The 27,055-nt window shown below is 40.1% G+C and overlaps 1 long non-coding RNA gene across 1 annotated transcript in view; it reads right to left on the bottom strand.

Annotated features, from left to right (window-relative positions):
• The window catches only part of LOC129182514 (uncharacterized), a 73,006-nt gene that overhangs the window by 26,664 nt on the left and 19,287 nt on the right, over positions 1-27,055 (bottom strand). The window lies entirely within an intron of this gene.

Genomic DNA, 27,055 nt, shown 5'->3' with positions numbered 1-27,055 from the left:
CCAGCATACCCCTGCGACCCTAATTAGGATAGGTGGCATAGAAAATGGATAGATTTACAATGCAGCAATTTTGCATTATTTTTGTGTGAAAGTGTGTTTATGTTGTTCTAATAATACTGTAAGTTTGGTAAAGAGTCGTATATATGGTTGTTCTTCCCTGTTTGCGTACTAATGTCCAATTATACATTTTAAAGCCTACAAATGCAACATACAGTGATGACATTGAAAAGATAGATTTTTACATTTTTACTGCAAAACAACTGTTGTCTTGAGTTTTTATGTAACATCTAGCGGGATCTTTTTTTTTTTTTCTAGCTAAAAAAACGATTACATTATGGAAGTTTTGCTACAGAAATGTACATTCAAAAAATGTATTTACATTTGTATGTTTTAATGCTTTCCTACAAGTTTCCTTCTTTAATTACTTTTTGTGATGTATCGTAATAAATGTTCTTCCAATATCCAAAGATTACTAAGTAAACAATCGTGATATTATCATTGTCAAAATACCTTGCTAATATTGCAATTCCCACCCCTTATTACTACATGTACACATTTGCCCATCTTCGGGTAGGGACGTCCAAGACAAGTTTGACTTACACATTTGAACACATGACGTGCAACATGAGTAAAGCCTAATGACCAATGACATTTTTGTTTTACAAAAGACTTTGCTGTAAACCCGCTTTTGTTGCTCCTTAAAAAATTGCAAATGTGACATTCAGTCATCCATCGCTACATGTTCAAACAACGCTCCCTCACTCTATCACAGTTGTTCTGAAATTAATTCATTAATGATTACTGTGGCTGACTATGGCCCATTATTAGTAAAACAATGTTGAAAGACAAGTCATGTGTAGTATTTTGGTCGCTAGGCGTCAGTAATAACACAAAACATTGATGAGATATGACATGACATGACATGACATTACCGTTACACTGCTGTAGTCAACTATGGCCAACATGATAGCGTGAAAAAAAAAAGTCCTCCTCTCATTCCATGTGGAAGTGGTAGGTTTTTGGCTTCTTATTGTGTGCTTCTTCCTCACTCCGTTTGAAACCCTTTCTTAAGTTTAGAATAAATAAATTGGAGGCTAACTAGTTAGCTCGCTAGCAAGCTATGCTCAGCTTAGATGTGGCCGTCTCATGTCCCTGCAGTGATCCCGTAGCCTGTGCATTAGCAATATGGTGTAAACACAGAATAATAGGAATGTAAAGGTGACTATAGGGGTGTTATTTGGTTTGGTTTGGTGAAGTTTATTTGAACATGAAGGTTACAATGGAATACCTCTCATGAATCATTCTTTCACGGTTCCACATGTCCAAAAGGAGTAGGAAGAAGCAAAGCCTACCCCCCATCTATTCCACATCTAGTACAGTACATATTATTCACTTTCTGCATTCCATTTCATGTTTTATATGATAGTCATTATAATAATAAATAACAATGAAAAAAAAGACCAAAAACAAGCATGACAGAACAATCATTGTGATGATCAAGACTCTTCTGCATTGTATTTAGCAAACATCAACTGCTTGTATTGTTTTTTGAATTTGCTCATCTCTGTACATTGTTTGAGTTCTTTACTCAATCCATTCCATAATTTAATTCCACATACAGAAATGCTGTGGATTTTCAGCGTAGTTCTTGCATATAAATATTTTAGGTTTAATTTTCCTCTAAGATCATATTTCTCCTCTCTGATTGAGAAATACTGTATGAGGTTTTTTGGTAACGAGTTATTATTAACTTTATACATTATTCTAGCGGTTTGAAAGAATACTAAATCTGTGAATTTTATTATTTGTGATTTTAAAAATAAAGGGTTTGTATGTTCTCTATACTTGGCATTATGAATTATCCTCACCGATCTTTTTTGCAGTACAGTGAGTGAGTGAAGATTGCTTTTGTAATTATTTCCCCATATCTCCACACAATACATTAGATATGGTAATACTAAGGAACAGTACAGAGTGTGGAGTGATTTTTGGTCAAGAACATATTTTACTTAATATAAAAAATATCAATATAGAGATATTTCTCGCCACCTTTTGTTGTATATATTTAATATGAGATTTCCAACTCATTTTTTCATCTATTATGATCCCCAGGAATTTATATTCTTTAACTCTTTCAAAGTCCACTCCATTTATTTGTATTTGTTCGTACGTATCCCTTCTGCTATTTCCAGATAGCATTATTTTAGTTTTACTTAGGTTCAAGGATAATCTGTTTCTGTCAAACCATGACTTCAAAATAACCATTTCATCCTTGACCTTTTTAATTAGTTCTTGTGTGCTTTCCCCAGAACAAAAGGCAGTGGTATCATCCACAAATAATACCAACTTTAAGTCCTTTGTTACTTTACAAATGTCATTGATGTAGAAATGAAACAATTTTGGTCACAGTATTTACCCCTGGGGTACTCCACACGTAGTGTGTAAACTCCCAGATGTGTATTCTCCTAGCTTTACAAATTGCTTCCTGTTTTCTAGGTAGCTTTTAACCCAATTCAAAGCTAATCCTCTAATTCCATACCTTTCTAATTTTGATGTTAAAATATTGTGATTAATTGTATCGAAGGCTTTTGTCAGATCCATAAATACTGCAGCTGCACATCTTCTGTTGTCTATAGCAGTAGTGATTTCCTCCGTGATTTCGATCAGTGCCATAGAAGTTGAAATGTTAGCTCTGTAACCATATTGACTGCCTGCTAGTAATTCATTCTTATTAATAAATTTGTCCAACCTATTATTAAATAGCTTCTCCATAATTTTAGAAAATTGAGGTAACAAAAAGAAACTGGTCAATAGTTAGTAAATTGATGTTTATCACCTTTTTTAAAAATTGGAACCACTTTGGCTATTTTCATTTTGCTGGGAAACGTTCCAGTCTGAAAATGATAAATTAATTGATCATTTGATAAATTGATAAAATGACAAATTAATTTCATGTATATAGTGCTATAATAATGGTAAAAAAATGTATTTAGAAAGTCCTAAACAGGTTTTCTATGCTGTAACTACAAATATATTCAATTTATTAATACTGAATCCTACTTTGTGGAAATTCACCTATCATGGACGGGTCTGGAACCAATTATGAGGCACGACTGTGCATATTTGTTTTTAAAATATGTAACAGTAAATGTACAGTAACTACAAACTGTATGGCTGGATGTTTTTGTGTCTCTCTCGCATGCTCATGCAAGAGTGCGACTACACAGCTGCACTGGAGGTCTCCACAGTATCAACATGTGGAATTCCCCTCATTGAGATCAAATAGAAGGGGAGAGATATATGGCTTCACGCTACCTTCCAATTAATACTTCACCTGGCTCCATGAAAAGATGAAACGTGACACTGCTGCAGTGACGGCAACTGACAGGTGGAAAGAGTAAAAGACAGTTTGGGGGATTATGGGAAAACTCGGATTTGCTCTCTGGTTGATCAAGCTCTGACATAACAAGTGGGAAACAAGTGAGTTTGTAGGCGTGTAAAATTTTTTGGATTCTATGCTCTAGATCAGTCCTGGGCAACTACGTCCCACAGGCCATATCCAGCCAGCTAAACCTTTTAGGCCAACCTGCCAGACGTTTCCAAATTAATTTTTTGAGTGCGAATGTAAGTGACAGAAAAAGACACGGAATCAAGCCTCTATGACTTAGATATGCAGGAATGTTTTTGTGTTTTTTTTACACTTTACTTCGCGTTGGTGTTGCATTTTTGCTGTGTTGTGCTTGATTGCAGAACATGTTAACGAGGTCATCAGAGAAGTAAACGAGGGACTTTCACATTTTGTTGTATGCAAAGACAATATGTATGACACTTTTAAGCTAAAATCAGCAAAAATAATTCCAGTTGGACTGTTAGCCATAGCCCGATGCGGCTCGTGACTCAAAATATTTGCCCACCCCTGCTCTAGATTGTAGGCAAAAATAGAGAAAGCACTGACAAGCATGATTGCATGTAAAAGAAAGGAGAAAATCGAGCACCCTAGTTAGTCATAATTGGCTAATTTTGTTGCTAAGGTCATGATAGCACTTAAAGCCTCTTTGGATGCTTTCCTGCAGAAATGCAACATGCAACACAGGAGGCCCTTTTGTGTGCCAGCGAACGCTGATGTGCTTTCTGTTTCCATGCCAACTCACTTTCATCTTTCATCTTTCTTACGAGCTCATCCTACGCTCGAGATGAATTAGGTTTGTTACAAATTCTTTTGAAGTGTGCACACGCGACCCCTCCCCACACCACTACTATTTGCCGCCCCTCTACAGCGAAACAAAACAAAAACAGTGTCGGAGACATACATGTAAGGCAGTAATCTCACTCGTTTCAGCTCCTTGGCAAAGCAATGGTGCTATGGATGGGATATTTAAACTTAATTTCTATTTGGAAGACGTCTGCTCCTCTGCTCTTTCCACCTCTTAGCTCCCATTTTCTGCTGCATGAGCGATCGCACGCCATACAACTCATTTCCATTATGGAGACGGTCGTTGAGAGGGTTGCATTGAGGATTGGTAATGATCTTCAATTACACTGATGCCAGCTCCTGGGGGTAAAAGGAAGGTGGGGGTCTCTTAAGGATCAAAGGTTTGGACCTGAAGAGGACTTCTCCTTCCTTGCAGAGCATTTACTCAAGATGCTCGGGTGAATTCTGCCTCAGGACACAAAAAGCCAATTTCCAGCCCTGGGGTACGTGTGTCAGTAATGGAGGTAGAGAGAAATTGGAGAGTGGCTCCAGCCCTGGCCTATTGAGAGATCACTGATAAACACTTCAGCTCTGCTTTATTCTGTTATTTTATTTTGATCTTGACGTAATTAGCTTAGGGCTCCAACTGTCAACAAATTGATGGATAGAGGAACCAACTGCTGTGCTAAAGAAAAAGGGTCATGATATAACATATGTTTTTGAGGTAGTGTGCAGGCAGAATAAGATTTAATCCTAACCCACAAACTAAAAAACAATACTATGAGGGTCAATCAAAACCTGTTCCAGAACAGTTAATTGAATGACTCAGAAAAACATGAGTCAAAAGGAATTGAGTTTTCCATCACTATTATGCACTGGAAGGCGAGTTTATTCAAGTTCAAGTAAAGGTTGAACATTATTGACAACTTTGCACAGCCATTGAAGAAGAGTAGACCAACATTCAGCAGGCCACAATCAACAAAGTGTTCAACTCCATACGAAGGAGATACACTGCTGATCAAAATTTTAAGACCAGTTGAAAAATTGCAAGAATTTAAATGATATATTATCATGTATTTGCGCTGTTGGATCTTCAGAATGTTCTAAGTAGAGTGTCAAAATGCAAATAAGAAAGGGAGTGAGAGATAAAAAAACATTTTGAGTAAGCAATTTACTGCAAACAACCATTAAATGGAAACAGGCAGTTCATCAGCTGATAAAAGACCATAGTTAAAAAAAAAAAAAAAAACTCAAAACCCCCTAAAATAGAAACTACATTTTCAAATAGGGATGCAGTGATGAGTAGCTTCACCATTCTTGTTAATCACCTCAGAAATGGTTTGGGCATGCTTGATGTCAGTGTTTCTAGGAGGCCAGTGGAAATGTTGCTCCAGGTGGTGAAGTGGCTTCACAAAGGGAATCCACTGTCTGGAACTGATGTCCATTTTTATAAACTTGCCTTGTAATTCATCCCCAAATGTTCATCTCTACATAGCCAGCTGCCGGTTGACGCCCCTACACAACCTGAAGCGCCATTGTTCCATTGAAGGAAAAAGCACCCCAGATCATGATGGTGCCCCCTCCACTGTGCCCCCTCCATGTGGAAAACATCTCAGGTGGGATCTTCTTGTCAGTAACATTTCTTCAACCTTTAATGTCCCATGCTTGGTGCACTCATGCAAATTGCAAACGAGCAATTTTGTGGCATTGAAGGAGACAAGGCCTTTGAAGATGTTTTTTCTTCTTAAAACCCTTCTCTTGCAAATGCCCTCTGATGGTTATTGGACTGCACTCGGCACCAGTAACAACCTTCATTTGGGTTGAGGATTGTCCCGTGTATTGATGGACAGCCAATTGGCTCAGGGCCGGTGATTTTTTTTTTTTAGGCCTATCACTTGACTTTTTTGTTCCATAACCATCAGGATCTTTTAAGAAGTTTCAATGGTGCGCTGCGAGAGGCCTTGCTCAACAATCCGACCGGAAGAGAGAAAGAGAGAAAGCTTTTTTGCCTTTGCCATCAAGAGATCATGACACACACACACACAGACTTTTACTGTGGCACAATAATCATGCAATAATCAATAATTAAATAATCATGCAGTCTAATCAGCATTGTTATATGCCACGCCTGTGAGGTGGATAGATTATCTTTAAATAGGCCTTTGGTGTAAATAGAAAAAGTTACATCTTCGCATTCAGCTCATGAAAGATGGGAGGAAAGACAAAAGTGTGGCGTTTATATTTTTGTTGAGTGTATTTGTCCTTGGTGGCATCAAACAATCCATGCTGGCTGGGTGTTCTTTTGAAGTTCTCCCAATAAGAGACGACAAAACCACTTCACATCCCGCCTGAATCAGAACACATTTTTCTCGAAAACAAGATGCCATTTTTGAACAACTGGAGATCAGAGCGAAAGGAAGGTGTGCAGGTCAGGGTTCACCTCTTGGTGAAAAGTATCGTCTGCTTTCAACTTAAGACACAAGTGGGTCGATTAAAAAAAACAAAAAACAAACAAACTACTATGTGTCTGTCAGTTTGATGTTGGCAGAGCCTGGTTATTATTGGAAACTGCTCTGTGATGTGCTTTCGCTTAGCCTATAATTATTTTCCCATCAAACACTGACAGCTTACGGACACGTGGGCAAAGCGTAAATATGACAAAGACGATGCAAAGCTGCTGCAGCCACCAAGACACGTCAAACACACACACACACACACACACACACACACACACACACACACAAACAAAAAGGACATTCATGTAAACCAAGGAGAACCACCAAGCAAAGCCATGCTTTCAGAAGATCCACTCGCTAAATGCTCGATTATGTAGCATTGGTAATGAAGAAAATTTGACAGTAAAATTCCTTGGTCAGCCTTTCAAAACTGGGACGTGTGGTAATTTCCTTGATTGGACCACATTTTGAGGTTCAATTAATTCTCGTTTGATTTGGAATGCATTACGAGAAGACTGATTTATTTGGGTTAAGCTTCCGTTGGTGCCGTGCAGGAGCATAAGGAGGCTTTAAGAGAATGACGTCTCATCGTACGACGGAGAGAAAATATCCGCGCTCGTCAAAAAAAAGCCGTTAAAGGAGCATGAAAGAGCCAAGGGTGATACTATAGCCCGACAACATTTGGTTAATTGGAGATTGGTCACGGCCTGTAATATTTGACTGTAATCTGAAAGGCCTGTGAAAGCAGGAGTGAGCGCTTGGCGAGGGGAGAGATCAGCACAAGCTGTGAGAAGCAGCCAGTGATAAGATTAAACCCATTCACATGCTGTAAATGAAAAAATAAATGAGCAGCTCCTTGCTCCTCTTTATCATCCTCATTGCTGTTTACATCCCCTTAGCTCCTCTAGGTTGTTTTCATGCAAATAAAACCAAACAAGAGAGGCAACAACAAATGCAACAATAACCGCCAACATGCTGCAACATACATCCGATATGTTGTCGAATAGCAGGAGGAGGAAGCAGAGGCGGAGAAATAATAAATATCTGCTCTGGCCTTATTTTCTACCCCGTTCCTCCGCAGAACCAAACTGACTCATTATGAACTTCAAAGACATAGATAGGAGTTTTAATTAAGAGAAATGCTGCCGAGCTGTGTAGATAAGTAACATCCCCCCTCCCCTCTTCCCCCCACCACAACCCCCTCAGCTCAACCCCGCCCCTCCGAGCTCCGACAACATCATTAGGGCAGCGCAGAGGCTGGCGGGAACACAGCAGCCAACCGTCATCACACCCCACGACACCGAGCGCACCGCCTGGCTTGGTGCTGCTAATCCAGGCATCATGGGTTCTTTGTGTTGATGCGGAGTGACAACGTGCATGTTTCCGTGTAAATGTGCAAACAAACACAGGATTATTGAACATCGGTAGAAGTAGGTGCGCGTCACTGCCACTGGTGGTTAAATGAGAGGAACGCCATCAAGAAAATTTAAATGATTCTAGAAACATTTGGAGAAATGTCTCTGTAAATAGGATGGGACGATTTCTTATTGAATGTTCTGAACTCCTGTTTCTATGCCATAGTTGTATTGAGCAGATGATGCCGAAAGGCTGCCAGGAGGAATTGTGCCATAGCTACATCCACATCTGTGGATAGAGTTAAAACTTCCAATAGCTGAAACAAAACTTCTAACTTCTTTATGTATGTATGTATGTATGTATGTATGTACTTTATTTATCCCACAGCGGGGAAATTTACTTGTTACAGCAGCAAGCAAGCAAGACAAGTAAAGAGAACAGTGTAAAGAAAGCATAGTGTCTACAACATGGTTCAGGTGGTGCAGGTGTTGTAGAGCCTGACAGCGGTCGGTATGAAGGACCTGCGGAACCTCTCCTTCTTACACCGTGGGTGTAACAGTCTGCTGCTGAAGGAGCTGCTCAGGGAAACAACAGTGTCATGTAGTGGGTGAGAGGTGTTGTTCATGATGGATGTCAGCTTAGCCAACATCCTTCTCTCCCCCACTTCCTCCACGGAGTCCAGAGGACCGTCCAGGACAGAGCTCGCTCTCCTGATCAGCCTATTGATCCTGCTCCTGTCCCTGTCCGTGCTGCCCCCTCTCCAGCAGCCCACAGCATAGAATATGGCTGAGGTCACCACAGAGTCATAAAAGGTCCGTAAAAGAGTCCTGCACACACCAAAGGACCTCAGTCTCCTCAGCAGGTGGAGGCGACTCTGGCCCTTCTTGTAGAGGGCGTGGGTGTTGACGGACCAGTCCAGCTTGTTGTTAAGGTGACCACCCAGGAATTTGTAGCTGTCTACCAACTCTATGTCCGCTCCCTGGATGTTCACCGGTGTAAAGTGAGATGTTTTCCTCTGGAAGTTAATGATCATCTCCTTTGTCTTGCTGGTCTTGAGCTGCAGCTGGTTAAGCTCACTCCAGCTGACAAAGTCCCTGATGACCGTCCTGTATTCCAGATCATTCCCCTCTGAAACACAACCAACGATGGCTGTGTCGTCGGAGAACTTCTGGATGGATTTAGCTGGCAAACTAGTTGAAACTCAACAAGAAACCTGCGTGATCAATAAATAACCTGCATATTCTGTGTCCTTACTGGCTTTGGGTTTAGTTTCAACTTTTTGCCAGTCATGTTAAGTGCGTCCCATGAGAGGAGGAAGGAAAGATAAACATGTCATGACATTACTTAAAGTGCTTTCTGACACTTAATTAGCTCATTCTCAAAAGTCATCTTACATCAGACTATCTGCCTTGCCAAGCCAGGTGAGTTGAGCTCCTGGCTCCTGTCTCATGTGGGTGCATATACAGTACCTGCCCGAGTAGACAGGGTGAGAGCTCTGCTCCGCCCACATACCCCCCAGTCCTGCTAGTCAGCAAAGATCAGTCGCAGTGAGAGAGAAATTTGCCCCCTTCAGGGAGGGCTCGATGTCAGAAAGATTAATTGCAGACAGCAGCACGCTGGGAGCGCACAGCGCTCGGAGGCGCAAATATATTCATCTGTGTACGGGCCAATCTCCTGCTCCCGGGCAGGATCCATCAGCATGTTGGATCCCACATGAACATCAAAACCCCCAGAGGTGCTGCTCTTTTGTCTCCAGGTAGTCCTGCCTGGCATTCTGCCCACCACCTCCCGCTTTCATGTGGGCAGGGGAATTATCCTCCCTCTTCTGTGTGTGTGCTGTTGCGCTGGAGTGTGAAGCCTTCACAGGTACTGGCTTTCATATGTGTTTTCTTTTCTGGCAGGCATCCAGTTAGCCAGCCAGCCTCACAGGTGTCGGTTCTCCCGGAGGCTCCTGAGCAAGGCAGCGCTGCGGACAAGACTGCAGCCAAGAGACTATTAGCAGAAGAGTCAGAGGACCATAACTCTCAGATGGCTGCGCTCTCAGTTAAGCAGTGAAGTGTCAGGAAGTGGTTTGACGTGTGCGTGAAGTGTGCATGTCTGTGCGCGCATATGTGCTTTAAATCACACTGACTTTTTTTTTCATGTACACCGCCAGCATGAGTCGGAATCCCAAAGAGTTTTAACACGTGTTCATGCGTGGCCGCATGTTTGCCTTTCTCCCTTGTTGTTTTGTTTGTACAAGGCAAGAAATGTACGTTACAAACCCGCGGTGCGCCTCTGTTGCTTATTTTTGGGCAAACATGACTGCTGTTTCCCACTCTTCAAAGAAGAGTGTATAAGACGTGGTTTTGTGGAGATCCCCACTGCAAATCCATCTTAAAAAGCTTTTACATCCCACAAACTTCTCGCTGATCACGACGGCTGACTGAAGCTGGAAGAGTCTCATAACTTTTCCCAACAAAAGATCATCAGAGATTTATCATAAGATGAACTATGAGCTCATATTTACAATTGAAAAACAACAAAATGCAGTACCAAACTGTAGCAGATTGTTAACTGAAACCTTTCAGTGTTACATTATAGCAGCTGGTACCTCAACTAAAGCGTACACAAATAAAGCCAGATCACAGTTATTTTGGTAAAAAAATCCCATATCATACTGAACCAAACCATACCACTTGGTGGAATGTGGATTTCATACGTGAGATTCACCACAAAGCCATTACTGCTTCTGACACAGGAGATCACCTGTTGATCTGAAAATCTGATGCAGTGCACTTGTATCTATATACACTGCGCAAAAAAATAAAAGGGAACAAAGGGAACACAATGTAACTCCAAGTCAATCACACTTCTGTGAAATCAAACTGTCTACTTAGGAAGTAACACAGATTGACTATCAATTTCACATGCTGTTGTGCAAATGGAATAGACAACAGGTGGACAGCAAGACACCCCCAATAAATAAATGAATAAAAATAATAAATACAACAATAAATAAATAAAATAATAAAACAAATTCTGTGTGATTTTCTTGTCAGCATATTCAACTATGTAAAGAACGTATTTCATAAGAATATTTCATTCATTCAGATCTAGGATGTGTTATTTTAGTGTTCCCTTTATTTTTTTTGAGCAGTATATATTTCCCCAATGTCCAAGTCCCCAAATAGGTGTAACAGAGTGGGCCTGCAGGACAGGCAACAGCTGGCCGGTGTTTCTGGTAGCAACAGCTGGATTCCGTGTGTTGATACTGGGCTATAGATGGATGACAAGTAAGCCCAATGCTCCCCCATGCTGGAATGTCAAACTACTGGAAGAGATCATTTGGTTGTGTTAGGGATGTTTGATTGTCGTAATTGAAAATCTGAACAAAATGAGCCATGCGTGCGTTTTCGTGGGTTTTCTCCAGGTACTCTGTTTTCCAAATTGTCCAGGTATGTGTGTGAGTGTGAATGTTTTTTTTTTTTTTATATGTGCCCTGCGACTGACTGGCGACCAGTCCAGGATGTACCCTGCCTCCCTGCAAAAGAGCTGGATGGCTGATCACGTCATCGCTTAAAGTCAATATATCTTTCAAAATAGAAATCCATTCTCCCACCCCTTGGTTGGCTTTGATGTGCAATGTCTGGGTCTTACATCAGACACTGGGGTCAACGCCTGAAAAGGCAAGTCAATTTTCAGGCAGACATCAGAGGGAGAGGTTTCTACTGCACAGGTAGCGGGGCTGTGAGAGCCAGACCAGCAGCATAGCCACCTCCTCATCTGTTAGATCAGAATGGAATAGACAGCAGGGACTGCTCAGACAAAGTGGGTTCATTGTTTCATTACATACAAGGCCATTTACGAGTAAGAGCACAAACAGTTGGGATCAACGGACTAGTCCGCTGGCAGACATTAAGATTTGTTACATTCATTACATCAAAAGCCCACGAGATTGCTGCCTTTCGTCTTTAGCAACAGCTATTGGTTCTAATGTGTGAATGCTAACTTATTTCCACAACTGCAGGAAATCAGTCCCAATTGACTCAAGATAATATTATAATATCTGCTTTTCTTATTTTTTCTTTTTCTGCTAGTTTGCAGCAGTTCATGTCTGTGTGTCCAACATCCTCAGTCCCAGGTCTACAACAGTTCATTAGCTCTTTACTAACAATAAACGTAACATTGATAGCCTCTAATTTTTTTGAGCAATATAGACTGCTCAAAAAAATTAGAGGAACACTTCGAAAACACATCAGATCTAAACTGGGGGGAAAACGATCTTGAATAGCTTTCCTGATAATAAGTGGGTGATGTATTAGTAACAAAATGATGCCAAATAATGAAAATGATCAGATCAGAACACATCAGATCTAAACTGGGGGAAAAATGATCTTGAATACCTTTCTTGATAATAAGTAGGTGATATATTAGTAAGAAAATGATGCCACATAATTTGATAGAAATGAAAATGATCACCCTATAGAGGGGGGAAATCAAAGACACCCCAAAAATGAAAGTGAAAAAATGATGCAGCAGACTGGTCCATTTTGACAAAATGTCATTGTAGCAACTCAAAATGATTCTCAGTAGTTTGTGTGGCCCCCACGTGCTTGTACGCATGCCTGACAACGTCGGGGCATGCTCCTAATGAGACTACGGATGGTGTCCTGGGGGATCTCCTCCCAGATCTGGAACAGGGCATCACTGCGGTACCTGGACGCATGGAGGAGATTCCAGGAGACAGGTAGTTACTCCAGGAGAGCTGGACAGGGCCATAGAAGGTCCTTCAACCCTCAGCAGGATCGGTATCTGCTCCTTTGTGCAAGGAGGAACAGGATGAGCACTGCCAGAGCCCTACAAAATGACCTCCAGCAGGCCACTGGTGTGAATGTTTCTGACCAAACAATCAGAAACAGGCTCCATGAGGGTGGCCTGAGGGCCCGACGTCCTGTAGTGGGCCCTGTGCTCACTGCCCAGCACCGTAGAGCTCGACTGGCATTTGCCATAGACCACCAGAATTGGCAACTACAACACTGGTGCCCTGTGCTCTTCACTGATGAGAGCAAGTTCAACCTGAGCACATGCGACAGACGTGAAAGGGTCTGGAGATGCCGTGGAGAACGTTATGCTGCCTGCAACATCATTCAGCATGACCAGTTTGGTGGTGGGTCAGTGATGGTCTGGGGAGGCATATCCCTGGAAGGACGCACAGACCTCTACAGGTTAGATAACGGCACCCTGACTGCTATTAGGTACCGGGATGAAATCCTTGGACCCATTGTCAGAACCTACGCTGGTGCAGTGGGACCTGGGTTCCCCCTGGTCCACGACAATGCCCGACCTCATGTGGCTAGTGTATGCAGGTAGTTCCTGGAGGATGAAGGAATTGATACCATTGACTGGCCCCCACGTTCACCTGACCTAAACCCAATAGAACACCTCTGGGACATTATGTTTAGGTCCATCCGGCGCCGCCAGGTTGCTCCTCAGACTGCCCAGGAGCTCATTGATGCCCTGGTCCAGATCTGGGAGCAGATCCCCCAGGACACCATCCGTAGTCTCATTAGGAGCATGCCCCGACGTTGTCAGGCATGCGTACAAGCACGTGGGGGCCACACAAACTACTGAGAATCATTTTGAGTTGCTACAATGACATTTTGTCAAAATGGACCAGTCTGCTGCATCATTTTTTCACTTTCATTTTTGGGGTGTCTTTGATTTCCCCCCTCTATAGGGTGATCATTTTCATTTCTATCAAATTATGTGGCATCATTTTGTTACTAATACATCACCCACTTATTATCAGGAAAGATATTCAAGATCATTTTTCCCCCAGTTTAGATCTGATGTGTTTTTGAAGTGTTCCTCTAATTTTTTTGAGCAGTATATATATATATTTCAGTGTATACCACTGACACCAAATAAATTTGCTCATCTCATCCTTTATCTGGGCAGGAAAAACACCTAGAATAAAGAAGAATCTTTTGTTCTGCTCTAAAAAAAAATGGATATTTAAATCGCCCTAACATGGAACCCAGATTGCAGCTGAGATGTTTTATATCGACCAAATTATTAACGCCAATGAAAATCCATGGGTGGATATTGAAAACCATCAATTACCACCAATTACTTTACTGACCGCTCTCTTTTCTAAAAGAAAAAGAAAAACTGATAATTTTGTCATCAATAGAACCTTATGTATGTGTAAAAAAAAAGAGACTTTTAGGACAAGAAATAGGGACAAATGTATGTATACATTTGGAATAATCCATCAATTAAAATACAAAATACAACATTATTTTAGAGGACTTGAAAGGATAGTGGCATTAAATTATTATGTGATGTTATAACCTCAAGTAATAGTCGCTTATTTAAAGATCTTCAAGATACATTCAAACTCAAGGATATAGAAATATTCAAATATCCCCACCAAGAAAATTGCAATATTGTAAATGTTGGTATCAGGTATAAAGGCACTTTTGGTTCAAAGTAAAAGGAAAAAATTGAGTAGTAGTCTGTATCATATGTTTAGCACCGTTAACAATAATGAGGTGTTATTAAGTAAGATACAGCATATACAGGGTGGAATAAAGATTTCAAAGATTTTGATACCAAAGCAAAATGGAAAGCATGTTTGCACATAACATATAAAGTTACAACTAATGAAAACCTGCGTTTGATACAATATAAATTAATGACAAGAATATAAAATATTAGCAATAACATAAACAAGTTTGACACAACAGCTCCTGCTAGGTACTTGTCTCCAGTGCTGCCGCCAAAGTGAGCCCTCATACAAGCATTTTGGTGCTATGAAAAAATACAAAAAACAATTTCAAATTTTTGCAATAAATTGCTTACTCAAAATATTTTTGCCTCACTCCCATTTTTTCTTTTTAAATTTTGAAGCTCTATTTAGAACACGTGTTAAACCCAAGGTCCGGTGCCACATCATTTTATGTGTCCCGCGAAGCCTTGGAATAATGTGTATCAATAATGCACTTCACCTTTTTCCTTCTTTCATTTTAACAGAAAAATTGTACTGCGTGCTGTTCTTCTAAACGTTAATAATATATGATCATGCAACAAGATATTCCAAGCATTTTTTGTTATCAAAAATAAATACTTGAAAGTCTGCTTGTCACCTTGACGTTCTCACTTCACTTCTCATTTCAAAGCAAGTTACCCATCAATTTGTTAGTAAAAACATAATAATCAAATGCAAATACCTGTAATATTTATACATATATTGACAGTTGAAAACGGTCCTCTTAAGGCAGCCATAGCTGTGATGTGGTCCTCAATGAAAACAAATGTGACACCCCTGACTTAGAACCTCCTTAAGCTCCAACAGTGCAAAATGTAAATTCTTGCAATAACATTTCGATCAGGAGTGTATATACATGCTGTATGTGACAGACCTACATCAAATACAACCGCGGATGAAAGACAGAGACATAGGATCTCCAACACATCTCCTGTATCTGTCTTTACTCGTAGTGGCGTTCGTTAAGTTTAGTATGTGTGGACAGATAAAGGCCCTCAAATTGGGGAATTTCTCTGGACTGTCTCAACTTGACTTCCAGCGTCTTTGAATGCTGTGCAAACGCATGGCTGAGGGTATAATTTCTCATATCCTGTACGCACACTTCAATATTTTTTTTTGCAATATGCTAGTTAAACACTATTTACGGCCAATGAAATATGCCTTTGATATGGACACAGATTTGATTTATATCTGTATTTTTATCATTACTCACTCATAACATAGCGCCCCCAAGCAGTCTCTTGTGGAGAGCCTTTTGGGGAGGAAACCACCTGCTTTGATTGATAGCCTGACCTGACAGAAAATATAGCCTGGACCGGTGTGTAGGGCATGCCTGGCATGCTCTCTGATTATTTATATTTCCTTTATTTCCTATGAAAAAAAAAGTTTTCCAAATTTGAAAAAGTCCCAGAATGGATTGTGTTGGACTTTTGAGGTTTCATTGCATAGTAGTTTCATTAAATTATATTTTAACCAAAAAAACTTTTTTTTTTTTTAAAGTTACACAATATTACATATTGTGTGAAATTCTAGAAAACAGCTGTCTACTAACTATGAAAATGGCTACTAACTGGTTATGTAATCTGATGCACAAGGGGAGGTAAGAAAGAAGGGATTACAAACTTCTGGTAATAAAAACAAACATGTAATTTAATATAAGATACAGTATGTTTGTCGTATAGGTAAAGCAAAACCACCAATAAACACAAAAGTACCGGTACTAGGGTGAACTTCATTCCTTTTGCCTTCGGAGAAAGTCACCCGTGCTCCGAACTGCAAATGAGTACAAATGAAATGCAAAAGAGAACACCACTTCAAACGATGAAAAAAATGCACCCCAAACAGGTTGTGGGGTTAGTTTTTTATTGTTTTGCCGCTTGTCAGTCTGTTGCATTCTGTAATGTACTGTAGAGGGTATATGCAACATATGTCAATGTTACAGTAGTACATGCTGCATTGGCGTAAGTTTGTATACCAGTGAGGAGACAAATTTGTGTGTCTTGGCCAAAAAAGTACGGGAAACGCTGGTTTAGATGATGAATCCTGGCATAAGGACAGTAGTTAAGCACTTTTACCGGGTATGACTTTTAATGACCAAAGAGAGTTACATACATTAACAGCACGTGTCAGCACACAATTACTTTGCGGGCTGCAGTCAAAGTTTGTCTATTATGGCTAACGCCCCTCTTCTATTGTTTCACGGCTATCTTGACACCCACTCAGCAATACAAAGGAACTCTGCAATGAACCCTGGGCCCTACGATCCTGCCACCGATAGACACAGCACTGCCATGAATTGCATTAAGCTCCAAATTAAAGTAGGCACATCAAAAGGTCCTGCGAGGAGGCAGCATGGAGATGTGACAGGGCGAAGAGAGCAGAAAGAGAAAAAAAAAAGTCCTGCCTAATTTACACAATCCCCAAATGAGACAGAACCTAATCCAAATCAATATCTGTGAGTGGTAAAAGTGTTGTTACAATGCTGGTGTGGAACTTATTAGCCCAAGATGAAAGCATCTAGCAAGATGAAATTATGTCTTTTAGAGTGCACCAAAAAAATAATTGACAAAGCTGGTGTACATTTTTGCCAAACACATTTGAAGCAGGAGAAGGTGCCTTTCTCAGCTGAGAGACTTTTTAAGGGCGAAGCTTCGACAACACCTGACTGACAGCTCAAAGACCATTTCCCCAGCAGCCAAATCAAATAGATTAATTACAATAACATCAGTGAAAATACTTGACAACATTTTGACAGCAGCTACAACACTCTCAGCTTTGTCTAGACACTAGTACATCCAGTTTTATTTCATGTACGCCCGATCCAAAGCCCAAATGTACGTTTTTTTCTATCAGTATCCGACAGGCTTTATCTATGTCCTCCATGCGCAGGGAAGAGACCGCTGGGATCATATTGTCTCTGCAGATAATCTCTATTTATTTTGCTGTCCAGGGTGGAAAATTTGCAACAAATCCCCTTGGGCTTTTCTGTAAGTGTTTTATCACTTCAAGATTCTCCTGAAGATATTGGCGCATGATTGGTGAATGGGAAAGGCTCTGCGTGATGCTGTCTGCCTAATTCCCATGGCTTGTCCAGGAGCTGTTCAAACAACACCGAGGGAGCTGCCGAGCACTCTCTTAAGTGTCTCTGCGGTTGTTGAAAACCAGATGAAGGGCAAAGAGGGGTATTGGACAGGAGGAGAGGAGTGTGTGTATGCGTGCCTGCCTGATTGCATCGGCACACAAGCATGCCTTCAAAGCCTTCCCCTCCCCACCGCCCAGTTCGACCAGATAAGGGCCCCCCTCATGCTGCGGTTCAGCTAGGGGACAGGAAAGACACACGGAGGGGTCAATGGTAGTGCCATCTGCTCCACGTGTACAACAAATAGTGTACATCAATAAGGTGCTTCACTATCCAAACACAAAACTGCATATTAACTTTATTTTGGTTTTATTGCTCTGTGAGCTATTTATTGAAGTATGTATGGTATATCGCATGCAGGTAGACTATTTGCCCACTGAGTCACAAGGACCGTAACTGAGCCTGTGTATTTGCATTGTTATTTAACACATACAGTGGAAATTTAAACGCCCAAAGATCATACCACTTAAAAACTAACAAAAAGTTGGAGAAAAACTCAAACCGTCAAAATGCATCATATTGTGTGAGAGCTCAGCATCACACATCACTAAGCCTCTGTTGAGTAAGCATCAAAGGATTAACTGCGCATGTGTAGGTCATCAACCGGTAACATCGCATTACTTTGAGGTGCCCCAACTGTGCAACAACAAAGACTTCTAAACCTTGGCATGTCAGAATGCAACTTTATTTTAAGGATAGTGTTTCAGTCATTTGCCTTGTGGTGTTTTAAGATTAGTGTGGTAACTCCAACCCCACACCTCTACATTGTAGACTGTAACTATTCACACTCCCGCAACCTCTGACTGGTTTCCCAACCTCTTAAGAAGACACATCAAGCCGTGTCAGCACCTGCCGCAGAGGTCATATCAAGTTGCACACTGGGAGCTATGCTCATGCCTTGAGGCAGCGTTTCATCTTTTTCACCACATGTACACTTTCAAGACATCTCTTTCTATCAGTCATTAGCTTTTTTTGCCTGTCTAGATCACGAAGAGGACCTATGCTTAATGAAGTAATTAATTTGTTTCCAGTTTGTCTTTCTTCTGCCACCGCAAGGTGCTTTCCACTTTTACCTGAGGGAGTTTTGCAGTGACCAAGCTGGAGACGACAATTACATCTGTGGTTCCGATCATCTAATGGATGAATGGTTTACTTGCCAAGACAACAAAGAAATTAAGCTAGCTACAGTCATTATGCTGTATCAGAACAGTGAGGAATAACAAAGTGATGAGTCAGTTTACAGATAAATACAGTATGAGCTCCAATTGAAGTCTACAGTGAGTGAAACTGCCATGTGGTTGCTTGTCAACGAGCCAAAGAAAACAGAATCAGAATTTGCTTAAGAGTGAGAACAGTTATACAAAAGCAACCCTAATACCTGGTCAAACAAACCAGAGATTAATGCCTTTCACACAATAGTGTGTGAGGGCAGAATACGACTATAAGGCTTGCGGCTGACTAGTCATCTCTCTGGGTGGGTGAGGCTTTTCCCAGTAATCATACTTTGTTTGGGAAGAATCCACTTTGTATTAGAACTAATGGGAAACAAATGGCCTGAGCGTGCCTGCTCAAATTGAGGACATTCCTAATCCAAATCCACAACCTTCAGTAGGCGAGACAACTTTAAACCTCGTAAAGCCTCCAATTTGCTTTGGTGTGGCGGGATAATGACAAGGAAAAGTTGGAAGTTCCCGATCTGTCTCCTGGTACGGGCTTGTAAAAGCCACAAGAATGACGAGGCAATATTATATACTCCACCACTAGGTGCATGGGTGAGACACATTGACGAGGGCTAATCATATCTCAAGAGACTGGAAGAGGAACAAATCAAAGAGAAGAAAACTGAGAAACCACATACAGAAGACAACAATGAGGCTCTTTCATTGGGGGGTTGATGAAAATGAGACGAAAGAGGACGGATGAAGGTGAAGTGTCAGCTTTCAGTGTGAAACAGTCAAAAAAAAGTATTAGGCGGCGATGTATCAGAAAGAGTCATGATGCCACAAACATGCTGGAATTGTTGACAAAATCAATGACTATGCGCACACGCAGGGGTGTGTGTGTATGGAGAAAGGGTGGGGCATTGAACTGGGGTCCCTCTAGCCCAGACTTGAAAAGGCATTCTTTCATCATTGCTAATTTCCCAAACATAAACAGGAGAACATCCACACGGTCTCACTCCGGCCAAAGGGGTGACCCTCCAATGACAGGACATGATGAGGGACAAAACAAGGACAAGCACAACTGTATGCGCTACCAATGTGTTAACTGACTGTGGGAAAGGACGCTTTCACTGTATTGATTAAAATCTTGATGGAGATGCTCACATTGCGGAGCACGTAGCCAAACATGCAAGATGGAGCTGCTATCTCTGCTGGCAATCTGTTTTATTAAAGTTGTTTGTGTTTTCAGAGAGCTTCTGAGAATGTGTGTGTGTGTGTTTATTACAGCAAGGGATGTGTGTATGCGCTCCTGTACTGGTCAACCAGGCTATGGATCAGGGTGCAACTCAACATGCAAACAGGCTACAGCTGTAACAACCCTTAACCTATGAAAATGTTTTATTTATGTGGCCATCAGAGTCATAAATGCATGGTGTGGGCTGGGTTCCAACAAGTGGTACGGTTTGGTTCAATTCACCATAGATTTGATGGGTACAATGATTCGCTTGCATTTCATGCTACCGAATGTCCAGGCCGAATGGAGATGGCTGCATCAGCTACATTAAATTACATTATACAGCAAGACAGCATGTAATCCACCAAAAAAGTAAACAGAAAATAAACGTGACACAGTACAATGCCATGTACAATACATTCACACTGTTGTCTTTTTACTGTACAGTATGTCCAATGGACAGTAGCTTGTTAACCTCAAAGCAAACCACTACGACCAGCAACCCAACAACAGTGTATTAGAAAGTGGGGAACACAATAAAAAAGCAATAAAACTGCTTAGTAGAACAAACATTTTTGAAACATCAATTGGCAGTGTGCTGTTAATTTCTGAGCATTAAAGGGATAGTTCGGATTTTTTGACATGAAGTTGTATGACATACCTATCAGCGGTGTACTGCAGCAAGAGTGACTTACCCTCCCAATTGGTCCCATGAGTCCAGTTCTGGTCGGAGATCCGTGACAAGAACGTAGTTTTGCTTAGTTTGGTTTCATTTTATTTGAACATGCATGCAAGTTACAATGGAAAACATCTCATGAATCATTATTTACTTCCTGTATTCCATATAATATTATTCCATACAGTATAATAATCAGTGTAATAATAAATAAATAATAAAAAATAAAAACAAGCATGACAGAACAATAAATATAATAATCAATATAATAATAAATAAATAAGATGAAGACAAGCATGATAAAGCAAGTTCAAGACTCTTCTGCTCTTGTATTTAGCAAACATCAACTGCTTGTATTGTTTTTTGAATTTGCTCATCTTGGTGCTTTGTTTTAGTTCCTTGCTCAATCCGTTCCATAATTAAATACTGAATACTGAAATGCTGAGGGTTTTCAGCATTGTGCTCGCATATAAGTGTTTCAGAGATCATATTTCTCCTCTCTTATAGAGAAATACTGTATAACATTTTTGGGTAGCAAGTTATTTTTAACTTTTTGCATTATTTTAGCAGTTTGAAAATTTACTAAATCAGAATTTTTTTATATCTGTGATTTTAAAAATAAAGGGTTTGTATGTTCTCTATACTTGGCATTATGAATTATCCTCACCGATCTTTTTTGCAGTACAGTGAGTGAGTGAAGATTGCAATTATAATTATTGCCACATATCTCCACACAATAAGTAAGATATGGTAATACCAAAGAACAGTAAAGAGTGTGGAGTGATTTTTGATCAAGAACAAATTTTGCTTTATTCAATACAGTATTTATTTATAGTATAAGTATTTCTTGCCACCTTTTGTTGTATATTTTTTATTTTTTTCAACTAATTTTTTCATCTATTATGATCCCCAGAAATTTATTTTCATTCACTCTTTCAATGTCCACTCCATCTATTTGTATTTGGTCGTACTTATCCTGTCTGCTATTTCAAATAGCATTATTTTTGTTTTACTTAAATTCAAAGATAATCTGTTTTTATCAAACCATGTCTTTAATATGACCATTTCATCCTTGACCTTTTTAATGAGTTCTTGTGTGCTTTCCCCGAACAAAAGGCAGTGGTATCATCCGCAAATAATACCAACTTTAAGTCCTTTGTCACTTTACAAATGTCGTTCATATACAAATTGAACAGTTTTAGTCTCAACATTAAACCCGTGGGTACGCCGCATGTGATATTTAAACTTGCAGATGTGTATTCTCCTAGCTTTACAAACTGTTTCCTGTTTGCTAGGTAGCTTTTAACCCAATTCAAAACTAATCCTCTGATTCCGTACCGTTCTAATTTTGTTGTTAAAATATTGTGATTAATTGTGTCAAAGGCTTTTGTAAGATCCATGAATAATGCAGCTGCACACTTTCTGTGGTCTACAGCATTGGAAATTTCCTCCGTGATTTCAATCAGTGCCATAGAAGCTGAAATGTTAGCTCTGTATCCATATTGACTACCTGCTAGTATTTCATTATTATTATTAATACATTTGTCCAACCTGTTATTTAATAGCTTCTCAATAATTTTAGAAAATTGGAGTAATAAGGAAACTGGTCGGTAATTTGTAAATTGATGTTTGTCTCCGTTTGTAAAAATTGGAACTACTTAAGCTATTTTCATTTTGTTCGGACATTTTCCAGTCTGAAATGAGAAGTTACTGATATGTTAACGGTTCTACAATCTCATTGATAACCCTTTTTTATTGTTTCCATTTCGATTCCATGATAATCAGTTGATGTTTTTGCTTTAAAATTGTTGAAAATATCAGAGATTTTTAGATACATCAGTGAGAAACATGGCATTAAGATTCCGATCTATGGTTTCATTCCATGCCTCCATTGTCTAGAGTTTTAGAATTTCTTCTTCCAGTTTTGGTCCAATATTTACAAAATAGTTTTTAAACATTTCAACTACCTCATTCATACCATCCTTATTAGTGTTTCCAACCATAAAATAGTGAAGGTAGTCTGCTTTCTTAGTACTATTCCTTATATTACTATTTAAGATACCCCAAGTTGCTCCAATGTAATTTTTATTATTATCTAGTAATTGACTGTATAGTAATATTCCCTCACACACTCAAGGTAGTTGTCAACTTGTTTTTATAAGTCTTATTTTTTTCTGCTCCTTTAGTTTGTTGAATGATTCATTTCCTGTATTACTGTATGTATTCTTCTTCTTACAGGCGTTTTTTAGTCCTTTTGTCATCCATGGCTGGTTGTTTTTCTTTTGGTTCTTGGACTTTTCTTGCCAGGGACAGTTCTTATCGTAAGCTCCATATAAGTGCGTAGAAAGTGATCATATGCTTCATCCAAATCCTTTGCACTGCAGGCACTTTCTCGTCTTTGTTCTTCTAGATCTTTCCTGAAAGTGATGACGCTATTGTCTTTAATTATAATGTTCATTGTATATTATAAACACTGGAAGATGATCACTGATGTCATTGATTAACAGGCCACTAGTTGTGTTATTATCAAAGTCATTGGTGAATATATTATCAGTAAGGGTGGCACAGCGGTCTGTTATTCTGCTTGGTTGAATGATTTTAGGATATAGACTCAAACTATACATTGTGTCTATGAAGTAATCTATTTCCTTGTACTTACGTGGATTCCGAAGATCAATATTGAAGTCTCTACACATAAAAATAGTTTTTTGACCTATGTCTGTAAAGGTTGTCTTAATCCAGTCCTCAAACATTCCAATCCTTGACTTTGGAGTTCTATATACACAATTTATTAACACATTTTTGCTTTACAGATTTCAGTCATTATACATTCTAGGATGTTGTCAATAACAAATGACATATTCTTCATCATTTTGTAGTTCAGATGTTTATCCACGTACACAGCCACACCTCCTCCACTTCAATTGTTCCGGTTTATACAGGTCATTTCATATCCTTCCAGATCAAAGTCCATACCTTTGTTAGCATAGATCCAAGTTTCTGAGATTGCAATTACTTTAAAGGGTTCCTTGAATTGGTTGATGTTGTTAAAGCAACTTGACAACTTATTGCCGATATTATACTGTTGTATTGCTCGTCCGTATAATAACAACAGTCATAATAACAACAGTCAGTCCGGATCTATGTCTTTTTCCAAATCCAGTTGTTTGTGATCTATGAAACAAAAAGGTGTCCAATTGTAGATCTTCTTGTGGCATATTAAAACTGTTTTCCTTTTCCATGTTTGGATAGACCTCAGTATTTATCTAGATCCTTGATATCTTTGACAAAAAGAACTCTGGCCTCTGGTCCTCCAATTAATTTAATAAAGATTTTACAATGTGCACTCCATGTACCTTGGATCCTTCCTTGCTTCATCAGATCACGTGCTTTCTTGGCGATTTCAGCATTGCGCTGTCAGATGGTCATTCATGTAGACGTTTGTACCTTTCAGCTTCTTTTCTTGTTTCAGCAGTGTAGTCTTGAATTTCCTGTTAGTGAACTTAATGATGATGATGGATGTAGTGCTGTTCCTGCCATACAGTGGGATACAAGTATCAATAGTTTGGATGTCTACGTCCACCTCCTTAGATTGTAAAAAGGTGACACCTTCTTGCTCCGTTGAAGTGACATCCATTTCGTCTGGTTCATCCTTATTTGCAACTGCCCTGGCATAGGACCTAGGTTTGATCCGAAGTCCCGTCACAACCACATCATTCATTTGTGTGTTCTGATCCTGATGTTTTAAGACTCCGGCTTCGTGAGCAGCCGCCGATTCAAAGCTGCGGCTAGCTTGATAGCTTGTCTATAACGGCTGTCAGCTCCTATTATACGTTTGTTTTGGAGAGTTCAGTCCACTCGCTGGTCCGAATTAAGGTACCGAATTAAGGCAGAGATCTCAGCACTGACTTCTAGAATTGTAATCACAAGCTATAGTCAGGAATAGTCACAAAAAGTTTAAAACATAAAATAAAAAACTGAGCCACATCCGTGAGCGTCCTTTTTGTAAAACAGGAAGTGACAGCCATTTAAGTCAAGAGTTTGGCTTCTCAAAACAATATGCGTTGAAAAGAGTCACAAAAATGCCTCCTCAAAAAAATCTGACCTCATAAAACGCTCAGCATTACATTTGTCTCCCGCAGTATCCCCGTGTCTTCGTCACATACACATGAATCCATAGGCGACAGTATGCAGGGATATGGCAGTAGACAAATATAACGCAGAGCGTTTTGTGAGTTGTGATTTTTTTGAAGAGGCATTTTTGTGATGCAAATGTATTACTCTTTTGAACGCATATTGTTTTGAAAAGCCAAACTATCACTTTAATGCTCAGAAATGAACAGCACACTGTCAATTGATGTTTCAAATATTTTGGTTCCACTAAGTAGTTTTATTGCTTTTTTATTGTGTTTCCCACATGTACATGTTCTAATACACCGTTGTTGGGTTGCCAGTCGTAGTGGTTTGCTTCCAGTGCGCATTAAAAGTATGACAGATGTGCTGGTCCAATGTAACAAAAGGATTACGAAACGTTCAGTCTACATCACCAAGGGGAACTATGCTGCTATCATGGGCCGAGAATGTCTGAAGGCCCTGCATCTGGATTGGCTTGAGGTGAGAAAAATGTCTAATGGTTTGACACAACTCCACGTTATTGAAGAAACATGAATATGTTTTGAAATATGAAAGATATTATAGTGAAGCATGCCGTATGCGGTCAGACCAAAGGTCTAAGCGTTTTTAAAGGTCTTGTTGGGACATGGCGTTTTGGAGCCAATAACAAGTGAGTGGGCAACCCCCATTGTTCGGGTGCAAAAGAAAAATGGCGGAATCCTACCTGTGGGGATTTTAAGGTAATTGTCAATCCTGCCTTGACACCCGAGCAATACCCACTTCTCTTGATTGAACATTTATTTGCTGGGCTGAGTGGGGGTAAAAAATTTAGTAAAATTGACCTAAATCAGGTTTATATGCAAATGCAGGTGGAAGTACACTCACATGAGCTACTCAGCATCAATACTCACCTGGGACTGTTCCGGTACCACAGATTACTTTTTGGCATCACTTCAGCACCAGCTGTGTTTCAGCAAGCAATGGACCAAATTCTCTATGGACTGGAAGGTGTGCAATGTTACTTGGATGACATTCTGTGTACAGGAGCCGGTGATGAGGAGCATCTCTGTAATCTGGATGCCCTGCTTCAAAGACTGAGTAGTCTCAGTATGGACTAAGAGCAAGAATCAGTGAAGTGCCTGAGACAAGTAGTTGATGCTGAGGGACTGCACGCAGCAACTTCCAAAATCACCGCCATTGTGGAGGCTGAATTATTATTGTTGCTTTATTCCTAATGTGGCCTTATTGTTGCAGCCACTGCGTGAGTTGTTTCAAGATTCAAGATTCAAGAGTTTTTATTGTCATATGCACAGTAAAACAGGTACAGTCCAACCTGTCTTAGCAGCCACCTTTATAAAACGCCCACCTGCCTATAGCAGCCACTGAAAAATCCCCCGCAGCAAATTTACATGTTATAGACCCTGTGTATAGCAGTCACCTGTCCAACGCGGCCAGCGGCCACCCATTTTGTCTCCCTTGGTCAATATCTGACTGCATATAACGGCCAAATTACCAACTCAAGTAGAAGCTTCATGCACGAAAAAGTTTTGTTTTTCAATCAATGAAGTCGTCGTGTGTAGACTTTAATTACTGAGTCCTAGCTCAGTCACAATCATTCACAAGATCCACACAAACTGTCAGTTGTTCCACATAAAAAAGCCGTCTTCTTTTGAGCTTGCTATTTCCTGGTCAAACATGTAACTTTAAGAGCATTTGCACCAAAACATTACCGCAAATTAGGCTGGGAACAGGACGTGCTCCCAGTGACGCTACAATAAAAAAAAAACATACGCTAGCATGCATGCGGCAGCGGGAGCAAAACTGAGTTGGGTTGTACTTAATTGAAGTATTTTAGAATGTACTCACGTTATTTTTCATCAATCCTCATCCACAAATCCATCAAAGTCCTCATCTTCTGTATTCGACACAAAAAAAAGCCGTCTTCTTTTCCGTTCGTTACTAGTCTGTTAACTTGTCAGTGTTATTCAGCTCCGAAGCAAAGAAGGAAACTTCTCCTGTTGCTTCTGCCAACTTTATTTATTGAACGCGGCCACCAGACAGCAGCTCAGAACACACACACATCTCTCAGCATCGTCTCTCCTTCCTGCTTGCCCACAAGGCAAAGGTTAAACAAGCCCCACTACATACACCTGTAGCTGTCCAGGCAATGCCTGTAACAAGGGACACCGTTTAT

The sequence above is a fragment of the Dunckerocampus dactyliophorus genome, chromosome 6, assembly GCF_027744805.1.
Source record: "Dunckerocampus dactyliophorus isolate RoL2022-P2 chromosome 6, RoL_Ddac_1.1, whole genome shotgun sequence".
NCBI classification, from domain to species: Eukaryota; Metazoa; Chordata; class Actinopteri; order Syngnathiformes; family Syngnathidae; genus Dunckerocampus; species Dunckerocampus dactyliophorus.
Note: the sequence above shows the minus strand (reverse complement) of the source record. Positions and strands in the feature narration are given on the sequence as shown.